The sequence below is a fragment of the Aphelocoma coerulescens genome, chromosome 3 (assembly GCF_041296385.1).
Source record: "Aphelocoma coerulescens isolate FSJ_1873_10779 chromosome 3, UR_Acoe_1.0, whole genome shotgun sequence".
Taxonomy (NCBI): domain Eukaryota; kingdom Metazoa; phylum Chordata; class Aves; order Passeriformes; family Corvidae; genus Aphelocoma; species Aphelocoma coerulescens.
In genome coordinates this window covers 83,598,491-83,610,808 of record NC_091016.1, presented here as the reverse complement: position 1 = coordinate 83,610,808, position 12,318 = coordinate 83,598,491, and the positions used below count along the sequence as shown (strand labels likewise).

At 37.5% G+C, this 12,318-nt stretch overlaps 1 long non-coding RNA gene across 2 annotated transcripts; it reads right to left on the bottom strand.

Moving 5' to 3' along the window:
• Window positions 1-3,995: 3,995 nt before the first annotated feature.
• On the bottom strand, window positions 3,996-12,275 carry LOC138107331 (uncharacterized). 2 transcript variants are annotated; one of them, XR_011149416.1, is made up of 4 exons: window positions 12,193-12,275; window positions 7,312-7,367; window positions 5,123-5,183; window positions 3,996-4,365 (listed from the first exon to the last, which is right to left on the bottom strand). It is a non-coding gene; the product is annotated as an uncharacterized lncRNA (long non-coding RNA). The 2 variants fall into 2 exon arrangements; XR_011149415.1 differs by having other exon boundaries at window positions 5,123-5,180.
• Between the last annotated feature and the right edge of the window lie 43 nt (window positions 12,276-12,318).

Genomic DNA, 12,318 nt, shown 5'->3' with positions numbered 1-12,318 from the left:
TTTTGCAGCATCAGCGGCATAACATTGCAAACATATGTCAGCTTGTGAGCCACTAAAATCTGCATATTCTTTCCTAAGTAATGTCTTGGCAGCTTCCTCCCTCTCCCCCATATATATTTAGATGATTATTGTTGCCCATATGTGATACTTGATGGAGCACAGGACAAAAAATATATACTGAAAAGGGAGGAAAAACACTTTCTTAGTAGAAAGTCCATGTAGAGATAGAACTCTTCTGCAAGCCTTTCTTCACACTGTTACTGAAAAATAGAGGTGAGCTCATCCAAGAACGTGTACTGGTAGGCTAAGATGGGTCAGCAACCATCCTCGTGGACCTGTGTATGTACAAGCAGCCCATACCTGTGAGGAAGATGCATTTTCTGAATTTCTGAGGGAAAAATCTAGCTTTTTAATGTGTGAGAATAGGATATCCTTTAAGAAAATACATGGCAGCAGTTGTATGGAGCAGGTTAGAATACCTTACAATCAGAAGCTGACAAATGCTTTTGAGGACTTGCGGTGCTAGTCTTCCAAGGACAGTGGCCCACTGGATCACCATGCAGCCATGGCCCTACCAAACCTGCTTAGACACAAGATAACGTGCCTGTCATTTAAAATACTTTGTGTTGGCCAGTAATGAAGTACAGAATTCCAGTGCATAACCTCTGACACTTCTTTTGGCTGCTTTCAGACAAATGATTATCCAAGGGTGTCCTCAGCTCTCCTTCCTAACTTAGGGATCCCATTTTAATGAATGGAAATGGTGGTGATTAGTAGTAGTAAAACTGCATCAAGAAAAAATCTAGGCAAGATAAAGTGGACTGAGAAAATGTAGATGCATGGCCTCAAAAACTTCTGGCCTGTCTTTGGCTTACTGATCCTCTGAAGATCCCCTGTGATCCATTCACTACCTGTAGAATTCCATTATAAATGGCTGCAATGGTTAGATTAAAGCAGATGAGATGGATTGAGACGTGTATCTGAGACAAATGGTCACCTGAGGCAATGTGCTCTTTCATACCAGACTGTGCCTACTTTGTGCAAAACCCAACAGATTATGGCCAGTCAAGAACTACGGTCAGTCAGCACTAAGGTAGTACCTACTTTCTTCCTGCATGGTTTTGCCCCAGATAAATGATGGTGTTGTGGAGGGATAAATTTCACCATATGATTTGTCTGTCTCTCTTGGGTGTTCTACCAGTAGAGGAAAACTGATCACGAATCTTTCCATATTTTAAATGGAATTAGTTTTCATGTGCAATTCAAACGAGTGCTTGATGGAAAATGTGTCTATTTGCAATGTGTCATTTTTTGGCCAAATGAGAAGTTTCAGTTGGGGTCACTGGACAATCCTCAAATACTAAATCATGATTCTGGATTACAAGTAAGTAGGAATGGAGAATAAGTCTCCTTAGCTTACAGTAGAACAGGCCTGGAAATGATTTTCCAGCAGTCAGCAAAATGGTCAAGTTATCTTTGTTGTGAGGACAATTGTCCATGTTCTAATTGAAGTATATAATGTTTTCCTTTTGTGTAGTGTCTATTTTAATTAAGATAAACAATCATTTATCTACTAGAGAAGGGACTGAAACTCAAATCTTCCTTCTCTCTCTAAACACTCTCATGGTTTAACCCTAGCTGGCAACTCAGCCACACAGAGCTATGAAGAACCAAAATTATCCGGGGCCACATCTCATTGAAGGTGATCCTACAGGTGCAGCATATATAAAATAATAGAAAAAGATAAAGTTACAGTAATTTGACTACTTCTTATATTTACCAAAAAGATTTATATGAAGGATTTGTAGCTAATTATATTTTGCTCACATTTATGATTATCAGATAAATTGCTATAAATTAACTTATTCCTCTATTTCACAGTCATGGGGGGAAAAAGATATTTTATCATGGTGGACATCTTGGCAATTATTTAAATCCCTAAAGAATATTCACAGAGTGCACTCTTAAAAATGTGAGCATTATTAAATGAATTCCCAGCCCCACCATTACAGAGATTGCTCAGTGTTGTACCTTTACTGACAATTCTATTGTATCCTTTCGCTCCAAGGATTTTATGAGCAGAGCTCCACTCTTGCCATGGTCTCACGCAGAGAGATCCTTCTGTAGGACCACAGCTGCAACTCCTAACTTCCACTTCTCTGCTTAAGTCAGTTTAGCTGTTTAAAGAAATTTTGTTTATGTGGGAACTGCAGGAAATCAGATATATATCAGCTGCCTCAAAAAGGGTTTTATTTTATTTTCTATCATTCTACAGGACTTGATTGATGATCAAAAATCTTGGAATTCCAGCTACCTGGGGAAAACCAGGACTCAGTAGAGGATATATAATAAAGAACAGCTAAAAAGTAAAGTGACAGCAATCACTGTAAAGCCTGATAACTGCATCTCTAGTGTCCAACATAAATACTGGGTTTAGGTGCTTTTTATGCCTTTTACAGCAAGAGCCAGATGCTCGATATCTCGTACGTGAGTTTATATAAATTAGTTCCTTACTTGGCCAACTTTATGACATCAGTTCATCTAGAATTTATACTTTGCTTTAAAAGGTCACAATTACAAAAAAAACCCTGCAAACAAAATATTGAGACCTAGCCTTCCTGTTCCGGGCAGTTTTAAATGTATGTTCTGTAAATATTTTGAACTACATACTTGCACATTCTATGAAATGCTGCAATCTTACTGCCGGGTATTAGTGCAAACCTAGAGAATACCCCGATGTGGCAATGAGTAGCTAAATATTTCCATCTGTGTATATAGGTGCATCTGAATATGTTCTTTTTGTCTCTCCAAATAATTCCTCATAAATGTGCACAAATATAGGTATCTGTTTATATCATTCTCATGATAATGCATTCTTCAAGCACTTACAATTTGTGACAAAACAAAACTCAAACCATGAACAACAGACAGGAGCTGAAAGAGCACTACAAGGATTTAGACTTGTGTTTTGCTGAAGGGGGAAGGATAGTGCCCTTTGGCCAAGGTCACCACAATGTGCATTTGATTAGGGTATGATAGGTGGTAGGAATGCATAGATCAACCAGGTGTGCCATGGATTAGCTGTGTTCCACTGTCCTGCTGACAGCCTCTGTCTTTTCCTGCCTTTTATTTATACCTCCTGAGTATGGATATATGGGGGCTACCAGTAAAAGAAAAAGAAAAGTAAAAGAAACTAATGGGCAAGGTTTTTAAAGCAGCAAAGGCAGTCTTTAAAAATGGTGTGTGGTTTGGGACTGCATGAAGGACAACGCCTTACAGCATACAGAGTAATAAGAACTACTGCATTGACAAGGAAATGCATCAGTAAAATCCCTGTTGAAGTCAGTGGGAATTCTGTCACTGACTTTAGCGGGGTTGAGATGTCACCCCACAAACTGGATTCTTTCTGTCACTGAGTTCTAGGACACCTCTACAAGGAGAGCAGCATTTCAGTCATGTGAGAATTTACTGTTCTGCCCCTGCACTTGGGTCATAATGCCATAAGAGTGGAGAGATCAGGATTTATTTCTCCTGGTAAAATATCAGTTTAGAATTGCTGCAACCAATAAGTACACTGGCTGAATAGACACCACACTTAAAATTAATGGCCTTCTGCAATATATTATAAATGCCTTATTATTGAAGATTGCTTGAAAAAGAAAGTGTTACTGAAATCTGGCATTGCTATGAAACTTTGGGAGTTGGTAATTGCCAGAGGCTATAAATTAGCTTGATGTGCTGTACTGACCCTGTCATGCACTTAATGTAATGGTATCAGTTTAAATTACAAAGAGAGGCTGAACATTAAAATACTCAAATTGTGTTTAGGAAAGGGGAGAGAAACAACAGAACTGTCATAGCTCATTAGTGTTCCATAAAGTTGAAGAAAAATACGGCCATCAATAACAACAAAAAGTTTTCTACTTGCAGTTTATTCATCTATCCAACTTTGCCCAATACTACAATTTTAAAAATAAGTCACAATTGGAACTATTTTATAGTTGCAAGTATTTTTCATACAGAATATTTAATTACTATTAACATGATTTATTAACATTTATTAACAATTTCTTGCTGTTAACATGAACATGCACACTGTAGAATCCTATCACAGCACTTCACTGACCAGTGTTCAGACAGGGCTACTGTATCTCTGTATCAATGGCATCAACGTTCATTTCCAGCTAGAAACTTTAATGAGACAGAATTTGAGGACTTCTGGACAACTACTGAGGATTCTGGCTTTGTGGTGGTTGTAGTGGTCTCTGCAAGTCTGTAATCACCAAGCCCAGGTGTGTTCCCTGTGTTGGTGAAGTTCATTAGCCAGCAACACAGGTACAGCATGGTAGATGTAGCACTTTCCAGCTGCACAACAGAACTTCACTTACTGAACCATGGATTCTTACAGACATTTGGATGCTGTGCGAAAGTCACTAACCTTTTTTATTTTTTCCCAAACTGTTTTGCCCTAACTTAGGTATGCCCCTTGCAAATCTAAAACTGATTATTAATATCAGTTATAAATACCTCACAGGAAGAGCAAGGACTTATTTACCACCTTCCAAATTTCCGGTGTAAATGACATTATAATGATTAATTATATTAATGATTCTTCCTAACAGCTTAGAAGTCTGTTTTCAGTACTTCCAAGAATCTTGGGTTAGTGTTATTTGGGTTTGTAGGAACAGGTGAAATCTCAGCCTACTCAAATCACTTCAGACTCTTTTTATTTAAGATAACCATTTCTGGAAATGTCTCACAAACACCAGGTGATGTTCTAATTTCTAAAGTATTATTTTCCCTTTAAATAGAGCATCAGACCCAATCAGGTTATTGGAAAGCTGTTGAAATTTATTTCACCTGAGTCTGTATCAGAAGGAATGATGATGCAATTACATGTCTGACTTTAACTATAGCAAATAAAATTGATGTGATGGATTACAGACTTCAGCACACCATAGCTAAAGTAAATTACACTGAAAGCTTGTACAGGTGGACTGGCTGTCACCTTGTCTTATTCTCAACAGGTGAAAATTTGGGATCTAGTTGAAGCTTGTTATCCACATGAAATTATTCTGCAAGAGTGTATCTTAGATACTGTTGCTATTATTAGATGACTCACCTTACAGGGATGCTCTTCTCATCTCTCTGTATTTCTCTGACAATAGGAAAAGCTGGACCTACTTAGAAAAGATAACTGACTTAGCAATTGTTTGGGTCATAATATTACCTTCTCTGCCATCTCCTTTTCACTGGCATAGTGGCACAATCTAGATAATGGCCAATTTAATAATGTCTGGCATGCTAAGGTCACAGCTCCTAACTGCAGACTGGAGTCAGCAATCTCATACCTACCTTCCTTTGACAAGAGGACATGTCTGTTGCTTTTTCTTTATGGACTTGCCATAAAATAAGCAGCAGTTTCATTAGTATTGACAAAGACATGTACTATGTGATTCCTCCAACATCCAAGATTTCCAGAGGTATAATTCAGAATCTAGAAATCATGAACTTGTGTTAAAAAAACTTTGTTTTTTTTTTCTTGGTTTTGATCTACTACTGTTTCAGTTGGTATAAAACAATAACAACAACAGCAACAAGAAGCAAATTGGGAATTCTTTTGTATAACTATAAGCTCATATTTCATAATATGACATATATCCCACATATCTTTCAGAAGAATTGGCAAAAATGTGTATGTTACTACAACACTGCTCAGGGAAAATAATACTGTGCATATGGATTAAATTTCACAGACTTATTGCTTTGTTTTGTAACCATTTCTTCTTTAAACGCACCAAAATAATTTCTTTCACTCTCTCTCCTCAGTTTGGATAAGCAATTCTCTCATACTTTCAGCCGCCTTTTTGTGTTGTGTGAACTCCTCCTCATATTTCTACTTCATTTATCACAATGCATTTGGCATTTTTTTGACAGATGACAGCACTTCATTTCACTGGGGGGAGGAATACAAAAGACTGAAGAACAAAAAGCAGCTGAAAAACACTTTATCTTAGGGTAAATGAATAGACTTTTACCAACTATTCTCACAAGCACAAGCTCCAAATCTTTGGACTGACAATAGGCATTGGAAACTTTATCCAAATGGTATTTTTCATCTGATAGTACTAAGCTTCTGAAAATGGGGTTTTACAACACTGCCTCTTAGTCATACCTCTTTCTTCTAAAAGGTTTTGAATCTAAGTTGAAAGTTTTTGATGGCTTTGCATTATGTGTTGTCTGAATAAAACATACTTGATTCCTTGTGCACACTGGATGACCAGGTAAGCTTCACATTATCGATTTGGTCCCTTCAGAATTACTTTGCTTTTACAGCTCAAAGTGAGTGACAGCAACACGCGAGCTAAGTGTTCCAGAAGAGCAGAGGCTGCATTTATAAATTGCAGACTACTGCATCACTAGGAAAAACCTCCCAGTGAAGCAATAATTACTCTGAAAGAACAGTATTTCCAAGTCTTTGATATTGAAGACAAAAAATAGGCAATATGGAAAATGTGTCAGTGGACTGAATGCCTCCACACACATTTTCAGAACAACCCCTATGTGTTTACGGATGCATCATATAAGCAGTCCCTTTCCTAAGTTTGTTTTAGTATAATTTTAAAAAATAATTTCTTTCATGTTGTTCTGCATCAGGAAATCCACTCAGAAAACAACGAGTAGACAAAATTAGCACACCTAATTCTCGAGAAAGTGGTTAAATGACACCACTTGCAAAAACTGGGGTTTTTTGTCTTGCTATTTTCTTGAAGGACACTAATCACTATTTCTACACTTAAATTAAGAAACTACCTTTTTATATCATAACTTTAGAAATAGAGTAATATTTTTACTCAGAAAGATAAATTTGCTTTAAATTATTGACTTGGGTCTGACATTCCATTATCTAGAATTCTTCCTTAGCAATTCAGACTAGTGCCTTTAAGGTATTCTATAACTGATCACAGTTTTGTGTATTTTACTACAGGTAAGGGTTCTCTGAAAATTCACGGTTTTAATACAAAGACACCATTAAAGTAGAAAACTAAATTAGATTCCATTCAAACAGAAATATTTCCATCAGAATCAAAGATTAAGATGGAAAACATTTCATCTGAATCGTTATTCATCTGAAGCAAAATTAGCAGATAGTAAACTGAAAGGAGTAACATTCACATTTCCAGAGAGGGATGAATTTTTCTACATATCATCAAAGCAAATGGAAGAAAACTTTTAACTGTCTTTTTCTCCTAAAAAGCAGTTAAAGCTAAGACCATCCAAGTAGAAATAAAGAATGTGAGTTGCACTTACAGCTAATGGTCTCCCGGAAGAAGAGATCTGTCCTGCCAAGATGAAATACTGCAACTCTAAAAACAGATAGAGTTTAGCTGGATTTAGGACTAGGCCCTAGAGTTTTCAAGATCAAATTAGGGCTAAGGAAACTACTGTTTTCTTAGATCTTACTTTATTTTCCTAGAGGATTTTTTGGAAATGGTCTTAACATTTGAATACCTTTACACATATGTGAGAAATAAGCACCTGGAATCAATATATGCAACTTGAATTCTAAAGAAAATACATTTTCATCTGTGGAATTGCCATTATTGCTCTGCCTGACTGAATGGGAAATTGTAGAGTAATCTTGAATTAATATCTCTCAATCTCTTCAGAAGAAACAGACAAATCATAATCAATATTCATGTGCTTTTTTTCTCTTGTAAGCTCATGTTATGACAAGAGATTTGTTGTCTTTTGTCATGACTTAAAAGAAAAATCTCACATGCTTATGGTTCCTTTTTATTCATTAGCATACTTAAGTATTAGTTTTCTTAGATATTTTATTTTTCCTTTTACATTACAGTGGTATCTGGCATGCCAGAGATCACAGTTCTGACATAAGAAACACAATATGCAGATCTAGTGAGATGGTTAAACCACCCTAGACCTATATATTAAGGAGAAAATCCAAGAAGCAGAGGAAGAGAGCACAGGAAGAGAGATGTGAATTAAATTGCTCAAATTCAGACTGAAATGCTACTAAAGATTAGAATAGGTCCACTGTCTCCTAGTTCACAGTTCAGTGTCACTGGGATATCTCTTCTCATAACTGACCATGTTTTTTCATGTATTTCTGTCAATTCAATTCAAGGTGTCTATGTATAACATAAGAACACTGCTTTTAGCCCCTGGAGTTACTGCTGAAATAATGAAGTAACAAAAAGAAGTACATTAAATATTCTTTTACACCAGAGTACTGTGCAGGTAAAATAGAGTGGATTCAGGGAATTCTGTCATTTAATTATTTGCCAATTACTGAAATGGTTAATTACTGATTTGGGTACTGAGAAACAAAGAGAGTAAATTAAATGCACACTTAGGTAAAAGTTGTTTCATCCTCTTAGCTTCAATTCATGTGCCTCTCCTCCCTGCCTTGCTCATCTCCACTCCCGTTGTTTGAACCACAGGTTGCAGTCAGGCCCCTCGCGATGCATCAGGCAGTGCAGAGACTCCAGTCAGCACCTCCTGCTGCTCCTTACTTCTTACTCCCTTGCACCTCCTTTCTTGCCTGTTTTATCTGCTCTGAGTTGCAGGGATCCCTCAGGGTATCCCTGTCCTCATGTGGGTCAACCAGAGGCGTAGTCCCTTGGGGTGTCCCTGTCCTGGTGTGGGTTGCCCGAAGCCACAGTCCCTTAGTGATGTACCTCCTCTACCGTGGAGGTCCTCTTTGCAAGAGTGTCTCCTGCTGTGTCCCCAACAATACCCCTTCCCACATGCCTCCTCCCATATTTTCCTCTGTGTATCCTCACATGACGTCCCCAATGTCTCCATTTGTCTCTACATCATGTGGCTGAGAAGCTATTCTTTGGAAGAAAACAATACACATCTATGGCAACCATAGAGCATTTTAATAATGAAGTTTTTAATCACAAAATGACACGTGAAATTTGTGTAGTACCACAATCGTGGTGGGTTCTAAATAATCACAGTTGCCTGTGACATTGCATTACAAGCCATTTTCATCAATAATTATTACTTTACTCCAGATTTTTAGATTAAAAATTCTGCTTCATGAATTTTTGATGCAGGGCAATCGGATGCAGGTTTTTGATGCTTTCTAGGCTGCAGCAGAGGATTTCAGAGATGAACTGCATTGATCCAATACATTCACTGACTTTCTACTTTCTGTTCCTCCAACACCATGCACCAACCCTTCAGGGATTGGCATGTCTCCTGCTCCCAGCATGCAAGCCTGGTAGATGTCCTGACATGAAAATTTGTCATTTTCCCCCCAAAAATAAGGCAATAAGGCTTGGTAACATATTTTTTGACTTTTATTTCTTTGTATATATATATTTTTTTTTTTTTTTTGCTTTGGTTTACATGCTTCTGGTATGCTGGAACACTGCCTTTCAGGAGATTTTGTGTAGCATGAGGGACTCATAGAATTTGCAAAATAAAACCTTTGTTTAGAACACTCTGTCTTCGTGCTTTAAGAAGAACATACTTCCTATATTTCTGTCTTGGAGCAAAGTAGATTATAGCCAGACAGATAGGTGCTTTGAAAAAGAATTGATTTTATTTCTATGTTGCATTGATTATTCCCACGTATACCACCATTAGTCATACCCAGGAATTTCCTTGCTGGGAAATGGCAGGACAGACTGGTTTAGAACTGCTCTGCAGCTGTTCTAAATTACACTGGGATAAGCCTGTGAACCCTTCCAGTTTTTAGATGTCTGAAAGTTTAGCTTTTAGCAGGAGACTATACCCAAACTAGCCTCAGCTCCCTGATGAAACAGTTTACCCTTTTGTGGATGTAAGAATTAGTAACTTACAAGGAAAATTACCATAAAAAACAAATCCCTGAAAACAGAAAGAGAAAAAAAAGCAGTGTAAAGAGAATTAGGCTGGCAGGAAACTTCAAAAAGTGCATGATATGAAATGGTATCAAAACAAAAGATCAACAGATGTCTTCAGCATGAAGACTTGCAGTGTTTTCTAGCCTTTATTTATTTCAGGGGCTCAGTACCAAGAGGTGCAAGTTTCCATCTGGTAATAGAATTCCACAAATAATTTAAGATGAAAGGCATAATATGTATTTAATGATACCTTCACATTGCTGATCAAAGCATTTTTTCTGAACAATTTTTTTTGTCATGGTATTATTTTTCTTCCCCTACCCATTTTTTCCAGTCCTTCTACCCTTTCCCATCTAACACGTCATATAACTTCACTAAAATTTTTCTTATACCATTACAAAGACAGTATGTGGCTATTGAAGACAGCGATTCTTCAATGATTCTGTCCTTCAGCTTGTTTTCATATTTCCTGTCCTTTCCTCCCCTTGTGCACCATATATTTTAGAACTGGAAAGAAGCTAGATGTCCCCTATTTGGTATATATATGTGTATGTATATGTTCAATGTTTCTTGTTCTTATCCTAATTCTGTTCAAATTAGATATTATTTTATGGATGAACACGCACACAGTGTGTATGCTCCTTACCTAAATCAGTATGTCACTTATCAGCTTGATAGCATGGCACAAGAGAGCAGCTGTGGGAACCTTTCTCCTGAGTGTGGGGGAACCACAGAGTGCAAAAAGGTATGTACTAGACAAGAAAAGAATTACGAAGTTTAGAGGACCTTGGTGAGACCCTTCACTCCTCCATGTCTCCAATTTTCCTCTCAACCACTTCTTTGTTTGTCTAAAGTTTCAAGCAATTATCTCACAGGGCTTTAAGCTCTGCTGTCTTTCTAATATGCCAATTATTTAACAGCAGTACCGAGAGTTTTAATACAAAATTTCACAAGATTTTGGAAAATGTTTCATCACTGGGACTCTACAAGACACCATGTTTATCTCTGCCTGGCAACATATCAAATCTTATGATATTATGTCCATTGTAGAAAGCTAGAAACACACTGAATTTGGTGAGTCTTTTATCAGGTGTAATAATCTGAGATGAGGCACTGTGTTCCCACTGCAATACTTCCTGACTTCATATTCCAGTGATGGCTTGCCAGTAAACACAACAGGAGGGGAAAAGTGGTTCTATGTTCTGCTATATGTACACTCAGTTTCTGTGTTTTTCTCCTTTATTAGCCTCCAATTCATAAGTGAATTTAGAATGGCTTAGCAATGCTATTGGCAAGTGCTCCGTGGCTTTTACATGCAGTGTTGAAAACGCCAATCTTTTGACATTTGTTGTACCAAAATGTGGTCTCTGGCACAAGCTAATATCCTGTGGTTGCACAGCTCACTACTCTGATATTTTTAATGTTTCTCCTATTTTTATTCATATTTGGGATTCAGTGTGAAAGAGGTTAAATACCATTCTCTTGCATGCTATTTGGGGTTATGTCCTTTCCCTTACGTACATGGGTTTTGTGTGAGTTACTACTGTGGCTAATTACTCTGCACAGATAGCTGCAGCAGAAGTAACTAAATTAATAGTCTGTTGGAGTAGCCCCTCTGCCATATACCTTGGAGAGCCCACAGTACTGTGACAGGATAATGGTCTCCTGTTGCTGGATAATGGTCTCCTGTTGCTATGCAAATGCAAAGTCAAAACAAATGCGAATGATGACATTTTATAAAGCAAACACAGAACTGAGCCTACCTCTGATAAATATTTCATCAAAACCATTTCTATTTCCTAAACAGTCAAATGAACACTTTCTAAGGCAACATCCTGTTGTAGATGGGAACAGAAATACAGCTCTAATATTTAACATGCCTACTGAGACATTAGAGTTGTCACCTTTTTTAGAGCTTATGTGACAAATAACTAATTTCACCCTTTGATTTCAATACCAGTCACTCTCCAGTATGTAATGCTCCTTACAGCTCAGCTGTTACCTCTTTTTTAGTCCTGCTTTTGATGTCTTGTCATGTTCCTGTGCAATTCTCCCTCATTGTGCAGCAAACAGCTTTCTAGTTAGTGTTTGTTGTATGGTGTGTTATCCTTCTTATCCACTTTTGAACTACACTTTGTCTTTTTGAAAAATCCATTTATTCTCTTCAACTAGAGCCTATTCTTCAGCTTCCTTACTCAGGGAATAGAAGGGTAGTAAAATAAAAAAAGAACAACAACAACAAAAAAGAGGGCATCAAGAAACTGGTAGTGGCTTCTTGATCTTGTCTATTCCCAGCTAAGGATAGATCAGAGCAGTCAATATGCTTGCTCACCTTGGCCTTTCTGGCAGTGGTTCTTCAGAAGCAAGATGTTCAGGATCAGTCTGAAGGTTGGCAGCCTCACCAGAGCAACTGACTTCTCTAAACTTCACTGTGCCCTTGCTGCATCTTGATTAACTT